This window comes from Bufo bufo, chromosome 10, assembly GCF_905171765.1.
Source record: "Bufo bufo chromosome 10, aBufBuf1.1, whole genome shotgun sequence".
NCBI lineage: Eukaryota > Metazoa > Chordata > Amphibia > Anura > Bufonidae > Bufo > Bufo bufo.
The window spans coordinates 46,077,332-46,097,027 of NC_053398.1; positions in this window are offsets into that span (position 1 = coordinate 46,077,332).

The following is a 19,696-nucleotide window of genomic DNA, read 5'->3' on the forward strand; positions in this document are numbered from 1 at the left end:
GTCTTTTGGTGTTGCTGAGCTCACCGGTGCATCCCTTCTTTTTAAGAGTGTTCCAAACAGTTGTTTTGACCACGCCTAATGTTTTTGCTATCTCTCTGATGGGTTTGTTTTGTTTTTTCAGCCTAATGATGGCTTGCTTCACTGATCGTGACAGCTCTTTGGATCTCATCTTGAGAGTTGACAGCAACAGATTCCAAATGCAAATACCACACTTAAAATGAACTCTGGATCTTTTATCTGCTCATTGTAATTGGGATAATGAGGGAATAACACACACCTGGCCATGGAACAGCTGAGAAGCCAATTGTCCCATTACTTTTGGTCCCTTAACAAGTGGGAGGCACATATGCAAACTGTTGTAATTCCTACACCGTTCACCTGATTTGGATGTAAATACCCTCAAATTAAAGCTGATAGTCTGCAGTTAAAGCACATCTTGTTCGTTTCATTTCAAATCCATTGTGGTGGTGTATAGAGCCAAAAATGTTAGAATTGTGTTGATGTCACAATATTTATGGACCTGACTGTATGTACTCCTTGTGTTGGAGATCCTCCTTGTGTTTTATTCACTATTTAATAAGTATTCTTGAGGATCACTCTGTATGTACTTTGGTGAAAACTATGTTTATTGACTATTTGCTTCTCTTATGCATATTATTAACTATCAGTCCCTCCCATTAGTCCCTCTCATGTTTGTTTTATCCCATTGAATCATGTTGACTCCAATGTATGTTTCTTACTAAGTATATTCAATAAAAAAAAAATGTTAATAAAATGGTCATGTGAAAGTCATGACCTGGGTATGCACATTTAGTCTGTAGGTTTGGTATAATTTCCATGTGGCCCTGATAGGTTGTTCTTATAGGTTTTCAAGTTAGTATATATATTAATGGGGAGTCAGCAGAAATAACAGTTGGCTTTATTGAGCATGTGGCAGAGCAGAAGAGCCCACAACTTGTGTGGCTGTAGAGGAGGCTTAAACTGAGGGGGTGACTGGTGAAAAGCTGCCATGTAGCAGTTGTAAGAATGAAGGAGCCTGGGAAAATTGTGAGCTGGCCTGGTGGTGTGTTGTTTGTGGTTTTTGTCTCTCTGGCTATCTGAGATGGCACTAGGAAGGAACTGAGAATGCTCTTTTGCCTTTTAGTAAATATTTCCCTGGATAGGGGCAAGTCTGATTTTTATGGCAATTTCTGCATGCTCCAACTTGTTGGGGCTTCCACGTGAGTTTGTTAGCTCCTGTGGCCTCCTTGGTGGCCTTATATGACCTTTAATGGGTATGGCCACCTTTCCAGGGGGGCTTCACTGCTGAAGTGAAGTAATCTGGATGGGAGGGTCACTGCATAAAATGGTCCAAGTATGAACAGTATTTGAGCGGGCCTACAGAGGACCTGAGCTGGGGCACTGTAGAAGCTGCTGAGGCAGTGCATCGTTTAATGTATGGGTTTTGGTTGGCAATGGGCCCCACAGGGACATCAGGCCATGGGCTGCCGTCCCAAGCACCACTGTTAGGCCTAATGCACACGGCCGAGAGCGGTCCGTGGTAACACGGCCTGGATTCCTGTTGAGAGCAGGAGCGCACGGCGTCATTGGTTGCTATGACGCCGTGCGCTTCATGCCGCCGCTGCACTACAGTAATACACTATGCAAGTGTATTACTGTAGTGCATCGGCGGCATGAAGCGCACGGCGTCATAGCAACCAATGACGCCGTGCGCTCCTGCTCTCAAAAGGAATCCAGGCCGTGCTACCAAGGACCGCTCTCGGCCGCGGAACACGGCCGTGTGCATGAGGCCTTATGAGCCATCATTGCCACATATAGTAGTGCATATTCATGTGACTGTACTGGGATCTGAGACCCGGTCATATATATGAGCCATCATCATATAATGTATAGACATCCTGTAATATATACCTATACAGTTTCTATCTCATATCTATCTATCTATCTATCTATCTATCTATCTATCTAACTCTATCATTGTATTTATCTGTCTTTGTAAGAACAGAATGCAGTAGATATGTCAACAGTCACCAGAACATATAGAGAAAACATACGTGGTACATAGCTTTTCTGCCAGCCCATGTGGAAGTTTTTAGATGCACACATTGCTGTGCTGTATCAATGATGACTACACTTGTACGATATCAAATACATGAGTATACGGTATGTACATACAGTATGTCATCTAAAGTATCTGTGTACATGCATCATACTAGTGTCTCCTGTTACGTACCATAGTGGTATTACCTCTTCACAGGGGCATAGCTATAGGGAGGTCCAGAGATAGCAGGCACTATTGGGCCCAGGAGCCTGAGGGGCCCCAAAGACCCTTGTGCCACATAATAAAACACCGATATTATAGAAAGTGCATGCTGGCAGGGCTCTCCCTTATAGATTTTGCACTGGGGCCCAGAATGTTCAAATTAGTGTTCTGGCTGGAGAGAGGGGGTTAGGTCAAGAATTTGGCATGTTTACATTTTTGCCTCAGGCAGCACGAAGGCAAGGTGCTTCCCTGCCCCGACCACAAAACACTGAGGGAAGGGGGGCCAAGCTGAACTCTTGCACCAGGTCCTATGACGCCACCCCTCACCCTCCACCCTGGCACAGAATCTGCACAATCTCATGGTGAACAACGCCATATTCACTGCATGGTATTTTTGCTGTGATGTGAAACTGTTCTTTGCCACCACTCAGGGTCCCCCGCACTTACCTCCAGATTGTTCTGAGATGTTTCGTGCATGATGACATTTTTCCTCTGTTCTGTAAGATAAAACATATAATACCAGTATAATCCCATCACATACGTCATACACTTGTGAGGTCTAGCAGAACGTTTCTCAGACTAATGGCCTAAAGGACATAGGCATACCTTGGATTGGTGGGTGTTCCCATGGTGCATTTTGGAACTGATCCATTGATCACGCAGAATCGCAGTTCTATAGGTAATATCTATAAGTGTAAGATGTGCTTCCCAACAGGTATAGCTGAACACACAACTAGATCCTGTACAGGATGAAGCTTCCCGATCACGTCTGAGCACACCTACGTCTACCAATCAACCCCCCTTAGTGTAGTTTAACCCCAGATTACTGGTTACACCCTCCTAGGTTCCTGACAGAGTCCACTGATCGGTTTGCTGCAGTTATACCTTGCACTTTATGATGTTTTATGGTTGCATGGCACGCTTATGACTGTGTACTCTTAGGCCTCTTTCACACGAGAGATACAAATTGTTCCAGGATCTATTCAGGAAAAAAACTGCTGGTTTTGCATGTATGTTCAATCGTTTTTTTCTACGACTGCGTTCTGTGTAATTTTTTCCATTAAGATGCCTTCTGTTTTTCACACAAGCCCCTTTCAATTCTGTGGAGCCAGAGCTGAGTGAAAAACGCACAATACAGAACCTGCTGCAATTTTACCTGAAAGCAGAGATGATGCATGTAAAGTGCCTCTCATGTGCACAGATCCTTCTAAATGAATGGGTCAGGATTCAGTCCGGATGCTATACATTCGCTACACGCATGGCAGAATATGTCATATAGATCGCCATAACATTTACACCAAAACAACCCATACCTAAACACATATATTTTTTATTTTATTTTAATAATACACATAGACAGAGAGTGGAGTTAAATGCCATGGCCTGTTTATTAACTTAATAAATAACATTATAACTTAAAAGCATACTCATAACAAAGTCCAGTCATAGACTCGGACTTACCTTTAGCAGTACAATATCAAATGTACACATAAACAAGTCCATCCCCATATCGGGGACGACTATCCTCACCACCCACAGCGCCAAGGCCCGATCACAACGCTATCATAATCGACTAAAATAAAAAATTGGGAGGGCAGGCGGGGCACGAACGGTCCTCTTGATAGCCGCAGGTCAGTTCAAAAGGCACCGCAGCCTGTGCCTCCCATCTTCTTATTCACTCCAGAGGACTCCCATGACCAATCAGAGCCCTATCTCCATGGTCCAGAAAACTGCCCTAGCCCTAGAGCATTTACAGGCCCACTTGCCAACCAATCAACTTAAGGTTGCTGGGCAGAGCACATTAGCTCAGAAACCTTAACCAAAACAGCGGGAAACTTTCCCGCCTAAATCCATCTTTCTCTGCCCTCCTAGCCTACCAACACAAACCTCCTCACCTGAGGTCAAATAAAGTTCAAATATGGCTTAATGACAATTCAGCCATGGGTCCCCCTCCTAATGGTCCGGGGGCTATTCATGGCAGAATATGTCATATAGATCGCCATAACATTTACACCAAAACAACCCATACCTAAACACATATATTTTTTATTTTATTTTAATAATACACATAGACAGAGAGTGGAGTTAAATGCCATGGCCTGTTTATTAACTTAATAAATAACATTATAATTTAAAAACATACTCATAACAAAGTCCAGTCATAGACTCGGACTTACCTTCAGCAGTACAATATCAAATGTACACATAAACAAGTCCACCCCCATATCGGGGACAACTATCCTCACCACCCAACAGGCCCTAAGCCACTTCACAGAAGTGGCAAGGGCCCCACCCCACCCACAGCTACTTCGACCATAGCCTGCAGGTTTAAATTAAAAATATCATAACCGATGTCCGACAAATGAACACCATCACCAAAAAACAGGCCAGCCTCTCCACTCTCAAGATCCATATGTCTAAATGCAAAACCCCCAACTGACGGCATAAACCTTGCCATAACCCTATTTATTCTCTTCCGCACCTTGTCCTTAAACCTTTGCACAGGAGATAACCTCCAGTACCGCCTTGGAATAATCTCAGAAAAAATTAGCTTAGTGAAAGGGAAAAATCTTCTGAGCTCCATCATGGACTTCTTCATCCGGAAGATAAGATGCATAGTATCTTCTTTACCGATGTCATTCCCACCTAAATGAATTATCAAAATACCTGGTGGGGGAAGAATATCATGCAAATGCAGCACTAAATCCAACAAACCTGACCAGCAAAGACCGCGCACACCACTCCAGTGCAGCTTGACAGCTTCTTCGTGTAGTGACAAATTAAGTCCGTAACAACGGTCTGCAGCCCTCCTACTCGCCCAGTGCACAAAAGAGTGGCCCAGAATCCAAACCGAAACACCTGAAACTAAATTAGAAAAAATTAATCGATTAATAAATGCGGTCTAACATACAATTGATAACGCTTAGAAGACCATCTCCCAATTCGCTGTATCACTGATTCATGTAAACCTGCCTGTGCCGCCGAAGTTGCCGCTCCAATACGGAAAGAATGTGAAGAAAAATACCTGCCATTCAAATGCAGAACATTCAAACACTTTGACAGAACTGCTTTAAATTGAAATTGCGACAACGGTGACAAATCCCGATGTACAAAGAAAGATGCGTCTGCCCCATCAGGGCGACACGCCAAGTAGCACTTCACCGCTTCCACGGGGCATATGCTTTTCTCCTGAATCGCCCCAATTCTCAACCTGCAACCCCTACCCTTCTGATCCGTTTTTGACCTACTAATAAAAATTAATAACAACGAATCACCAATCACTACATTCTTCAGTGACAATCCTCCTCCACAATACCTTGACCTGGGTAACAATTCACCAATCCGCAAGGCTGCAAAAAACATTACAACAAACGCCGTCCTAAACAACACAGTTTCAAAATCATCAAAACACACTGACTTAGTTGCCTTGCATAATTTCAATAATATCTCTGGCGTAATCGGACATCTCCCGTCCTGCAAACAACCTCTAGCCTTATACCCCTTCAATAACTGCCTCACCAGGAAAACTTCAGACAAAGCCTTGTGCCCACATGCTCTAAGAAAAAACGAAACTCCTGCTAAAACCCTGCAGACCGACGTGTAAGCCAACTTCTCTTCAAACAGGCTCAGGCAAAAAAGACACCGCTTTGGCATCATTAACCCCCAAAGGCGACAAGGACCTACCATTCATGAAACGCTCCCACCTCAGCCAGGATGACAAATAACTTCTCCAGGTTGCTCCTGCCACCGAACGGCTCAATAGCTCCATAACTAACGCCAAATCAGCCCCCACAGGTGCTCCGGACAGGGACTCCCTAAAGCATCTGCCAACGGAACCAAGCTGAAGAACCGCTGCATCTGCGAACGGGATAACGCATCAGCAATGTCATTATTAATGCCAGGGATATGCACTGCTTTTATCCAAATATTCAAACGCAAACAGATAAGCACTAAATGCCTCAAAAGCTTAACTACTAACGGATTCTTAGACGATAGACAATTAATCGCAAACATCACACCTTTATTATCTGTATGCAACCTAATGCGCTTATTCCTAAAGAAACTACCCCATAAAACCAAAGCAACAACAACCGGAAAAAGCTCAAGTAAAACTAAATTTTTTAAAACACCATTCCTAACCCATGACTCATGCCAAACCTCTGAACACCAATGCCCCTCCCAAAATGCCCCAAAACCTACACTCCCAGCTGCATCAGTAAACAAATTCATCTGAGGAGCATCCACAAACTCCTCCTGCCACATAGAGCGACCATTAAAACTTTCTAGAAACTCCAACCATAACTTAAGGTCATCCCTTACGTCATTATCCAATGCTACATGAAAACTAGGATTCTTAATGCCTGCAATCCTCTGTGACAGCTGCCTGCAAAATACACGTCCCATGGGCATGACCCTACAACAAAATGTCAGCAAACCTAACAAAGACTGAACTTCCTTCACAGTAACAGAATGACGAACTAAAACCCCTTTAATCAAACCAGCCGCTTTCTGCACTTTTCCCATTGGTAACCTCACTTCCCCAATCCCTGAATCTATAACAATACCCAAATATTCAATACAACAAGATGGAAAAACAGTTTTTTCACTAGCTAACGGAACCCCAAACTCAGAACAGACATTAAAAAACTCACCTAAAACCTCAGAACATGCAGAATCCCCTGGAGGCCCAACAAATAAAAAAATCGTCTAAGTAATGAACCACACCTCCTTTCATCACCCGGACTGAGACTACCCACTCTAAAAAAGTCGAGAATGCCTCAAAATAAAAACAAGAAATAGAACAGCTCATAGGCAAACATTTATCAAAATAAAACCTGTCCTTGAAATAAAAACCCAAAGAATTGAAAGCCGCCGGGTGTATTGGCAACAGCCTAAAGGCAGATTTAACATCTGCCTTGGCCAAAAGAGCCCCCACACCAAACGACTTTACTAATGACACAGCAGCATCAAACGTAGAATAGCACACTCTAGATAAAGAACTATCAATCTCGTCATTCAACGAACTACCAAACGGGTAAGATAAATGGTGAATTATCCTAAATGAATTAGGTTCCTTCTTTGGAACCACCCCCAGAGGAGATAACCTGAAATCCCCAAAGGGTGGCTCCACAAAAGGACCAGCCACTCTACCTGCTAAAATTTCAGCATTTAATTTAACCTCCACAACATGCGGGTATTTCTCAACCGACGGCAGGTTCTTCACCATCACACAACCCTGCCCAGAAAATGGCGGTATAATAAAACCATCTGAAAAAACAGAAATCAACAAATCAGCTATCTGTCGGTTTGGATACCGACCTAACCAAGGGAGCATGCTCTCCAACTTTACTGGTGTCAATGCTTTTCTGAAGAAATTCCTTTGCCGTCGGCTGTGACGGCAAACTGGCCTTCTTAAAGCATCTGGACATTGAATGGCCCGCCCCACAGAAAGCACACTCATGCTTGTACTTGCATGTGGCAGGCCATTTGCAATGTGACACATTGTATGCAAAACATACCCCACGCTTCATTACACTCACAGAAGGAGGCGTCTTAGGAATAGCCACCGACCTCTGCGGTATTAACAAATTAAGCCAAAGGCCTACATCTTTAGTACCCCAACGCAACTGAGGATAGACCGCCATCTTCTGTCTAAAGTTCTCATCGTAATGAAACCATCCTAAACCACCAAAATTTTTATATGCTTCCAACACTATGTCTACATGCTGAAAAAGACCTGAGCATTTCTCCGGCTGCTTCTCTCCTAAAACACTGGCAAAAATACAAAATGCTTGAAGCCAATTGTGGAAAGATCTAGGAATGGGACGCCTCCTCTCCTCCTCAGATTTTTCATCTCTGCGCTCCATTTTAACAATAAAATCCTTAGAGGCAGGGAGGAGGGACAAAATATCAATAAAGTCGCCATTCCAGATCTTCTCCCTAATCGCTGAAGGAAGATGAAAGCCTAATGGAGAAATAGAACAAGGCATAACTTCCCTAAAACAGCCCTCTGCTATACCTTTGGCACGGGACAGCACAGGCACAGACAGAGGCTCTATTAAGCTATCCCCCTCTCCCAGTCCAAAGCCGTCAGCCGGTAGCCAGGCAGAAGAAACATTACCCAACAAACCACCAGCTGCAGCAGGGGAGGGAGGGGGTTGAAGCTGGGGGGGTCTAGATACCAGCCCCTGTAAGGAGGATAACACTAGGGATAAAGATAAAATAACTGGAGCAAGTTGCCCCGGCCACTCACCCGACTGCTGAACCGGTCCAGGTAGGGATGATGCTGTCATCTGCGCACTGGTTCCAGGGGTTCCTCCTGCCGCACCTCCAGCCCAGCCAAAAGAAGGTTGGCTATCCGCGACTCCCGTCCCAGGCCCCTCCGCACCCTGGGACTCAAGGCCACGAGCCCCCAGGGGGCAGTTAAAAGCCTGCAGTGCCAAACCATTTCCGGAAACAACCAAAAGACGCACACTCGATGTCGTCAAACCGCGACGTACCCTCGCAATGCCATCCACAGAAATCACGGTCCCACGAGATCTTGGCCGCGCCTGCGCAGATGGAGAAGGAGAATATCTTCTGTTCGCACGCCGGCTTCTCCTCAGACGGGAATCCCGGACCGCACCAGCTCCAGACGAATCTTCAACACGCGCCGATTCCGGAAGCTCCAACCTGTCCACAGCAGAAACACCATCCGGAACAGGTAAAAGCAGGGAAGATGGAAAGGCAGCAGACGTCCCAGACGAAACCGGCTCCGGCGATCTCAGGCGAAGAAGACATTCCCCAATCCAGGAAGGAGCTCCATCCTCTACTGCACGGCTCGCCAATTCTTCAATCAGGGACTCCATAAGGTAAGCAGGAACAGCTAAGCACGAACGGTCCTCTTGACAGCCGCAGGTCAGTTCAAAAGGCACCGCAGCCTGTGCCTCCCATCTTCTTATTCACTCCAAAGGACTCCCATGACCAATCAGAGCCCTATCTCCATGGTCCAGAAAAACTGCCCTAGCCCTAGAGCATTTACAGGCCCACTTGCCAACCAATCAACTTAAGGTTGCTGGGCAGAGCACATTAGCCCAGAAACCTTAACCAAAACAGCGGGAAACTTTCCCGCCTAAATCCATCTTTCTCTGCCCTCCTAGCCTACCAACACAAACCTCCTCACCTGAGGTCAAATAAAGTTCAAATATGGCTTAATGACAATTCAGCCATGGGTCCCCCTCCTAATGGTCCGGGGGCTATTCATTTCATCCGGACGGAACACTTGCTCGTGTGAAAGAGCTCTTACTTGATCAGTACTCTTTCTGTTTTGAGGACGATTTATGTGGAGGTGACTTGACAGTGATTTTATCTAGTTGATGAAACCTCTGAAGATCGCAGATCACATAATATCTTATGTTAATAGATAGCGCCTATCATTAGGGAATTAAACCAACAATCATACTGACTGAGCCTCAGATCTGCATATAACTCATATTCAGTCATCCACTGAAATGTATATGATGTGTGAAGTAAGTGAGCCAAAAATGGAATCGATTAGGGGTAAATCTTAATGCTTAGGCTGTAAAAAGTCATATAGGATTAGAAAAACATGGTTGCGAAAACAGCACCACTCCTGTCTACAGGTTGTTGGTGGCATTGCAGCTTAGCCCCATTAATTTCATTGGAGCTAAGTAGCAATACCAGATACAACTCAGGTGTAGAGCTGCTTATGTAAGAAATCAGCCATGCTTTTCGGCAGTGTGGCCAGACGCCGATGCGGTCAGACGTGTGAGCTCTGAGCTCCGTTCCTCTCAGGCTCCATAGCGCTTTATTGGCATACACCCCTTCAAACCATGGGGAAGAAACAGTGGTGAAGATCCCCAGAGTCGGGGCCGAGACTCTGGGAGCCCAGTACTTCCAAACTCTGGACACTTACTTGCACTGCAACGCGGCCCCGCAACGCGGTCCTTTCCCTGAGAGGGAGAAAATCTGGCAGCATCATTGCTTTGCCAGTTTCTCAGTACTCGTAGGTCAAATTAGGAGATAAAGTTCATATTTATAATCAGGACAATTTTACGCATCATATGATATCAAATATGATTGGAAGACAATACAGTGTTCCTGAGAACCTTTATATCTCAGAGCGGGAATATCAGATTTGCCCACGGGTTTCCTGGAAGGTGTGTTAGAATAACCCGAACAACCTCTGAAGAGATTGTTCCTTTTGTAGTTTCCTAGCCCATTAAAAATAGGAGGAAAATATGCGAACAAATATGAAATCTATGGATTGGAATTCACCTTCCTCCTTGTATCATCCAGCTGCGTGATAAGGATCTGTCCTTTTCTTCTGAAGTTCTCCACCAAGGCTAAAGGTGCGAGACCTCCTGAGATGCAGGAGCCACACAGACTGGGAAGATGCACTTTTTATGAGGTTCTGTTGAGATAATAACAGATTGATGGATGTATAACCTGACAGGGGGTGCTCCTCTGTCCAGGAAGATTCTTTTGGCACAGAGGTGCTAATTTATTCTGATCTGTGAGCTGTAACTGAAAGTTTTAACTCTTTGTGTGAATGAGAGCAGTGATGGTAAGTTCGCAGTGTTCACCAGCAAACACATGCAGGCTGCCATCTTTAGTAAGGTAGACTCACCCGTCCGGTGATGCACAGGTAAGCCCTTACCTGTGCCTGTGCCGCGAGCCGGTCTGAAATCAAATGCGGTCATCGGGAGCAGGCAGTTCCAAGAACAGCCCGATGAAGGCCCCCGGCGGCTGTTCTGAGTCGCAGTTACGCCAGGCAGCGCTCAAAGGTCATGTGATCCACGTAGTACCATGTGGTCACATGACGATTATGTCAGCACGGGATCGTGTCACATAGTATCGCGAGTTCGTGCTTCTACCACCGTCCTGAACCACTGCGCATGTCAGCCCTGATAGTCATTGTATTGTATGCGCAGTGGTTCAGGACGGTGGTAGACCACGGTTTGCGGTCACATGGTACTACGTGGATCACATGACCTTTGAGCGCTGCCTGGCGTAACTGCGACTAGACGCCACCCCTAGACAAAGGTCCGCCGAAACGCGCATTGGGGTTGGCGCCATCCTGGAGGAGACACAGCATGGGTAAACATTCTTTGTCCTTTTGATTGTGATGAATTTGGTTTGCACTTGCACTCTAATGAAATCATGTTTATATTGATGGGCGATTTGTGAACGTGTTATCCGCTGTGGTTTCCCTCCAGTTGATCCCGCCTTCTTTTCCCTGCATCTATGTCTTTTAACCATGTTTGTAAGTCATATGCAATTTGGAGCAGGAGTATCGTACAGGCGCAGGCACTCAGCGATACTGCGCCTGCGTGGGATTTCGGAGGCCAAGAGAGGAGGAAGCAAGGACAGTGCAGTGAATATATTACATGACATAGTGGAGGGGGCGGCGCCGTTCGGCAAGGATGTAGGAGTACATTTATTTCTTAGGAGGCGTGCTGGGTTTGGAAGAAAGGAGGGCTGGGCACTGCAGGGGGGCATTACTGGGCACTAGAGGAGAGGAATAACGCCCCTCTGGGCACCTTGAGACTTTATTTGCATATCAGAAAAATAGCTTTTTCATCTGAATGAAAAGTTGAATAAAAGAAAGAGGACACATGCAGGAATGAAGGTACTTTATTGCACATTGCTATGTTAACAGTATTATAGGGTCAAAATAGGAGACAGATTCCCTTTAAACAAGAATTGATATATTGGGAGAAAGGTGGTATGGCCGCCACATCACACCAGACCAGATAAAAATTAGGTCATCGATGTAGAGACCATACCACTTTATATGCTCCCAAAATGGATGGATGTCGATGAGGAGAAAGCTCCTCTCCCACCATGCCATAAAGATATCGGCTATGGAGGGAGAGAACTTAGCCCCCATCAACACCCCAGACACCTGTAAATAAAACCTGTCATTAAACATGAAGAACTTGCGCCTGAGGAAGAAGTCAACCACCAAGACTACATACTCCTGCAGTCCCACAGTGAATTCACTGTACGTTTTTAAGAACCATGTCAGGGATCTAAGGGCCAGCTCATGTGGTATGTTTGTATATAATGAGACCACATCAGCTGTGACCCATGTATATTGTGCAGACCATTCCATGGCACCAAGTGCCTGTAGAACTGATCTGGTATCCCTGAGGAACCCTGGTATGTGTGGGGCTACAGGTTGCAGAAGTGAATCTACCCATTGTGATAGTCTCTCTGAGAAACAACCAATTCCTGCCAATATTGGTCTAAACGGGGGAGGGAAAACATCTTTGTGTGTTTTGGGGAGTGCATGGAAGATAGAGATGATCGGGTGATCTATATAGATATAATCAGTCTCGGGGGCGTGGCCTGCACGCTGATGGTGCCTGCCGCATAGATCCTCAGCACTGGGACCAATGCTAAGAAGCGGCAAAAAGCATCCCTCTTGCTGACCCAAAAAGCACCAGCAGTCCCTTCTTTCCACCCACCAGGTAATGGGGAAGGTCAAACTGCGCCCAGCTCCTGCGAAATTAATGGAGTTCTTCGGCAAAGCGGGTACCGCAGACACAGGCCTGTGGGGAGTAACGCGCCTGCACGTTCTCCTCCTTCCTCTGCAGCCACGCCAGCGTACTCGTCGAGCCCCTTCATCGGAGCACAAGAATACTTACCTCACTGAAGAGGTTATGCGGTCCCCTCTGCCATGAGAGAAGATATGCTGGGGCTACTGGGAGAGTTAAAAAAAGATATCCGCAATATCAGTGATCGCACAGCGCACCTGGAAACAAAGATGGCAGGGTTCACAGTGTCACATAATTCTCTTATAGATGCCCATGAAGAAGACATTGCTAAACTTTCTGCCAAGCTGCATGATTTGGAAGACCGTAATAGATGGAATAATATTAGAATTCGCGGGATACCAGAATCTGTGGGAACAACGGAGCTGGAACCATTACTCAAACGTCTTCTAAAGGTGGCCTGATGATGGTAGCGCTCACCTTTTCTTCTCCGGACAAGCCTTTTTCCAGATGCCCCAAACAATCGTAAAGTGGCTTAATCGGAGAATATGACTTTGCCCCAGTCCTCAGCAGTCCATTCACCATACTTTCTGCAGAAGATCAATCTGTCCCTGATGTTTTTTTTGGAGAGAAGTGGCTTCTTTGCTGCCCTTCTTGACACCAGGCCATCTTCCAAAAGTCTTCGCCTCACTGTGCGTGCAGATGCGCTCACACCTGCCTGCTGCCATTCCTGAGCAAGCTCTGCACTGGTGGCACTCCGATCCCGCAGCTGAATCCTCTTTAGGAGACAATCCTGGCGCTTGCTGGACTTTCTTGGACGCCCTGAAGCCTTCTTAACAAGAATTGAACCTCTTTCCTTGAAGTTCTTGATGATCCTATAAATTGTTGATTGAGGTGCAATCTTAGTAGCCACAATATCCTTGCCTGTGAAGCCATTTTTATGCAACGCAATGATGGCTGCACGCGTTTCTTTGCAGGTCACCATGGTTAACAATGGAAGAACAATGATTTCAAGCATCACCCTCCTTTTAACATGTCAAGTCTGCCATTTTAACCCAATCAGCCTGACATAATGATCTCCAGCCTTGTGCTCGTCAACATTCTCACCTGAGTTAACAAGACGATTACTGAAATGATCTCAGCAGGTCCTTTAATGACAGCAATGAAATGCAGTGGAAAGTTTTTTTTGGGATTAAGTTAATTTTCATGGCAAAGAAGGACTATGCAATTCATCTGATCACTCTTCATAACATTCTGGAGTATATGCAAATTGCTATTATAAAAACTTAAGCAGCAACTTTTCCAATATTTATGTAATTCTGAAAACTTTTGGCCACGACTGTATACGTTCTTTACTAGTGGCAGAAAGGGCTTCAACTTCTTGACCTACGAAACGGGTACTGAGAGACATTGTACTGAGGTCCCGGCTTAAATCATTGACGCTTTCCACAACTGAAAAACTGATCCGTTACACTAGACATCGCTTCTTTACATATGGTAACAAGCCCCATTCCCTTCTAACTTGACAATTAAAAGAATGTTCAGCTGCTTCTATTCCCTGCGCTATCAAAGATCGACAGGGTACCCTTCAGTATCATCGTAATGCGATAGCTAAATAATTTCATGCTTATTACTCAACTTTGTACTCCCTCCCTTCTCCCCTTTTTAGTGATGAGACAAAGTGGAACGTGTTACTAGATGAGTTTTTTTGCAGAATGCTACCTGCCTTTACTATCTCCTGAGGCTTTAGCTCATTTGAACCAGGTCATTACGATTGAGGACGTCAGGGATACCATCTCTGAGTTACCTGGCGGTAAAGCACCTGGTCCCTATGGGCTGTCATATAAATACTTTAAAACATTTGGGGATTTATTGATCCCCCATATGGTCGAGATTTCTTTCAAGCGATAAAATCCCTGACTCCATGTTGCGTTCGTACATAACTGTAACTGTTATCCCTAAACCCAGCATGGATCCTGCAGACTGCTCTAGTTATCGCCCCATTAGCCTGTTAAACACAGACTTGAAGATATTCACAAAACTGTTAATCGCCCGTTTGACTCCATCATTTAATCCACAAAGATCAGGTTGAATTTGTTCGTTTCTACAAGGCAGAGGACAACACTAGAAAGGTCTTTGACCTGTTAGACGCAGCTGATAGGGGAGGGGTCGAGGCCCTGTTACTAAGTCTTGATGCAGAAAAGGCTTTTGATCGCTTGAACTGGGAATTTATGTTCTGTACTCTGCATCATTTTGGCTTTAAAGGCTCCTTCGTAGCTGCTGTGAGGGACCTCTACTCCTCCCCAAGAGTGACGGTTAGACTACCACATGCCCACTCTCCTCCCGATCTATAATGGGACTCACCAGGATGCCCCCTTTTCTCCTTCTTTATGTGCATAACATTGAACCTCTGGCTGCCCTAATACGTAACAGTCCAGACATCCAGAGAATCCTGATTAGAGATAAATCATTCTCCATTTCGCTCTTTGCAGACGATGTGTTCCTTTTTCTAACAAATCATTTCCTTTCTCTTCCTAACCTTCATGCAACCTGGGCCATTACAGTAAACTTTCGGGATACAAACTTAACACCTCTAACACTGAGGCATTACCGATTAACATCTCTCGGGATTGGCTTCACCTTCTTCAAACTCGGTTTGATTACTCTTTGCACACTCAGCTGGTGGGCATTGGTCCAGTTACATACTGTACATGTACCAATGTAGTGTCCGGGGACTGTAATTCCCGACACTACAAAGTGTCACTTGGTGTGCTGTCGTCCCTCCTTAATTATGGGGAAGTTGGTATATGTCAGTTTTATAAAATGTCATGTAATGTAATGCATGTATTTCCCTGTTGCTGTGAAACTTGCAAGTACAGGCCTGCTAGGGGTGTCATTCCAGCTCTTAGTCATTAGAGGGAGCTAGAGAGCCCTAGTTTATATAAGGCCCAGTCAAGGAAGGGAAAGTCAGTGTAATCTGATCTAGTGTGGAGTGCAGAAGCTTCTAGAACCTGAGGAAGCTGAGAGGGACAGAGGCAAAGATCAGGAAAGCAAGAGGTACTCAAAAGAACAGAGGAGGTACTTTATAAAGCTACAGCCAAGGATAAAAAGCCAGAACTAGGTTAATGGGCCTTGAAGAAGATTTGCTATATTCCAGGATCAGACAGAAATAGAGTGCAAGCTCCTGTACTGCAAGTCCTGTGTTCAACACTCTGTAATCACCTTGCTCAAGCTGTAATTGCCTGCATCAACCGTATTACAAAATCGACTGTATGCTAAGGAACTGCGATTCCAATATTGTCTCTGCATGAAAACTACTAAAGTTGGAGTTCTGCTTTAATACCACGTGTTCCTCAATTTATTCCTGCTATCCGCAAACGGCGTGCCACCGTTTACTTAGCACTGGCGTCACGAACAATTTCTACCATCACCTGCCTATGCAGAGAGTCAGCCGTACCAGGTTAGTGTATATTGCACTACTACACCCAGAAACACCTATTACACACAACTTGAGTACGCTGCACCTCTCTTTTGGCGTCACGAACAGGATACGCACGCTTTCTAGTGCAAGAAGCGTGAACTTTGTGCCTTATACAGTTGCCCTGTGACCAAAGTGACAAATTTCCTGTTTATTTAAAGTGGACTTTGTGGACTGAAAATTACACCCATAGTGTCCCTAAAATCTCCAAAAAGCGCTGTGCAGTGTTGCGCTAACCAGAGGAAGAAAATCGCCACATTGGAGTGTGGTTTTGTGGACTTTTTACAACCCTGCTTGCTGTCAGTGAATGGACAGCGTTTTGCTAAAGATGGCCACCGGCTGCCTGGAGTGAAGTTTCCCGCGCCGCTGAGGACCTTCGTGGGCGGATCCTTGCAAAGACACAGAGAGTCCCGCCCCTCTTCATCATCGCACCGCCGCGGCCCTGCTTCTTCTACGTCATCGGGTGCTCAGGACGTCCGGGATCTCGCGAGACTTGGCCTGCGCAAGCCCGACGATACCGGTAAGCACCTGTAACCGGAGGGAAGGGGAGTGTTCCGGCCCCTTTAGTCGCCAGCGGCCACCTCTCAATAGACTACCATGTCAGAGCCAGGAGTGCCTGAGCAGCCGGCCCCGGGAGAGCTTGCGGCTCCTAATCATCCTACAGCCCCCAGCATGATGCCCTTTACCATGCCTTACTACTTCGGGGCCCCATGGTTCCCTCGCTACAGGGGAGAGACCCATACCCTAAGGGACTTTGAAGAAAAGTTGCTGCCACTATTCCGATTGTACCCTATAAATGCCGACCAGCAAATGGAAATCCTGCTGGCGCAACTGGAGGGAGCTGCCCGCAGAGAAGTGTTATCCTGGCCTGCTACTGAGCGGAGTACTCTAGAACAGATATTCACCCGCCTCAGAGCCACTTTTGAAACTAGGACTGCCTCAGAGATAAAGATGCACTTCTTTGGCAAGAAACAGAAGTCCGGTGAGTCCCTCCGTGACTATGCCCTATCACATCAGGAGGCTTTAGGGGCTGTAATTCAGATAGATCCCAAAGAGGCTGATAACCGGGACCAGACCCTAAGGGAACAATTTATAACCGGGGTGTCTAGTGAGCAAACAAGGACCCAATTAAAGATGCTGTCCGCCCAGCACCCTAACAGTGCCTTTCTGGACTTTAAAGAACTGGCTATAAAAATTCTGGGGTCCGCAGTACCTCCTGAGTTGAGCACCCCACCTGAGTCATCAGCCTGCAGACCGAAACCGCTTGTCACTAACCGAGCTGAGGCTGGCCAAGCTGTTCAAGTGTCAGCTACCGATACTATTGCCATGCTGACAGAGCAAGTAAATCACCTCACTAAAAGTCTAGAGAAGGTGTGCAGAAAAATAGAGGAATGGGAAAAACCCATAATGCTAGAAGAAGAATTCCTGTCACCTCCTAGGCCGTTCCCACCTCCTTACCAAGAGACTCACCCCAGGGATCCTGGGAGGCGCAATAAAGGCCGTAAGCGGCCCGTGTGTACATACTGCAAAAAGCTGGGACACACAGAATCCACGTGCTGGCAGTTAAACGGGCAACCCCTGAGGCTGAGGACCACCCCTCGGGAGGTAGAACACTAGGTCCAGAGGATCCAAATTGGATGCCACGGTATGTAGGATCTCATCCTAAAATCAATATAGAGATCAACGGGGTCCCCTTTGAAGCCCTATTAGATACTGGGTCTCAAGTCACTACTATTCAGCTGCCTGCATTTGAAAGGTTCTGGGACACCAACCAATTGACCCAGCCGCCTGAATCCTGGGTAGAGATTATCGCCAGCAATGGCAAACCAGTAAAGGTTCATGGATACTGGGAACCCACCCTAAAGGTGGGAGAAGTAACCCTGCCTCAACAGGGGGTGATAGTAGTGCAGGCCGGCGACAGAGGAGGACATCCTGTCATTCTAGGCACCAATGTCTTCAAAAACTGTTATTCGGAAATACTGGCCGTATTACACCAGACTTTACCCACTGCTTCCTCTGCAACCAAGAGGGTGATTCAGAAGACTATTACTGTGTTAAGTGCCCAGCAGAGGTTTGCTAATGGGAAAGGAGAAATTTGTACTGCCAAGATTTGTGATATTAAGCCTGTGACTTTGCCTCCTAATTCTCAAACTCTCTTATGGTGTCGTGCTGTCCTGGGAGTTGAAGGCCGAGATTATCCAGCCCTGGTGGAACCAATCCAGATGGAGGATTATCCTTATGTGAGAGCTGCCAAGTGCTTGGTGAACGTCTCCCAAGGTAAAGTACCTGTCCGTCTGATTAACCTGAGTAATCATCCTGTTGCGCTTACTAAGCATTGCCGTGTTGCCCAGCTGTCCCAGGTGTCCTTCCAAGACATCATTCGTCTTCCAGTGACAGAAAAGCCGCCAGCTGCAGACAGCGGATGTTCGCCGGTGACCCAGCCACAAGTGCCCTGGTGGGAAGAGCTCCATGTGGGGGACGAGACTACCCCCCAACATCAACAAGAAGGGATCCTACAGCTGGTCAAAGAGCACCACCAGGCGTTCAGTAAGCATGCTACTGATTATGGGGAGGTAAGTGCCATACAACACACCATACCTACTGGCTCTCATCCTCCTATCAAGGAGAGGTACAGACCCTTACCACCTACTTCATATCAGACTGTAAAAGAAATGATCCAAGAGATGAAAGACTCTAATGTAATCCGGGACAGCCGTAGCCCGTGGGCGGCACCCCTAGTCCTTGTAAAGAAGAAGGACGGTGGTATCCGTTTCTGTGTGGATTATAGGAAAATCAATCAAATAACCCACAAAGATGCATACCCACTGCCCCGCATTGAGGAGTCACTAACTGCTCTGGGCTCCTCTGCCTATTTCTCCACATTGGACTTGACCAGTGGCTACTGGCAAGTACCCATGGCCCCTGCAGATAGGGAAAAGACTGCTTTCACCACTCCCATGGGCCTGTTCGAATTCAATTGTATGCCGTTCGGGCTATGTAATGCCCCCGGAACTTTCCAGAGACTAATGGAGCGGTGTTTGGGTCACAAAAACTTCGAAACAGTGCTGCTGTATCTAGATGATGTCATTGTGTACTCAAAAACATATGAAGACCATCTGAAACATTTGGCAGAAGTATTTGAAATCCTTATCAAATATGGCTTGAAAGTAAAGCCATCCAAGTGTCACCTGCTCAAACCTGCAGTTTGATTCCTGGGGCATGTGGTAAGCGGAGAGGGAGTGCAACCTGACCCTGATAAATTAGCAGCTGTCCGTAATTGGCCGGTTCCTACTACCGTCAAAGAGGTGAGGAGTTTCCTTGGTTTTGCCGGCTACTATAGACGTTTTATCCCCCATTTTGCTCAAATAGCTGATCCTATCCAGGAACTCTTGAGGGGGCAACCCAAAAAGAGTCCTAGAACTCCTGTGCCCATTGAGTGGAATGAGGAAAGAGAGA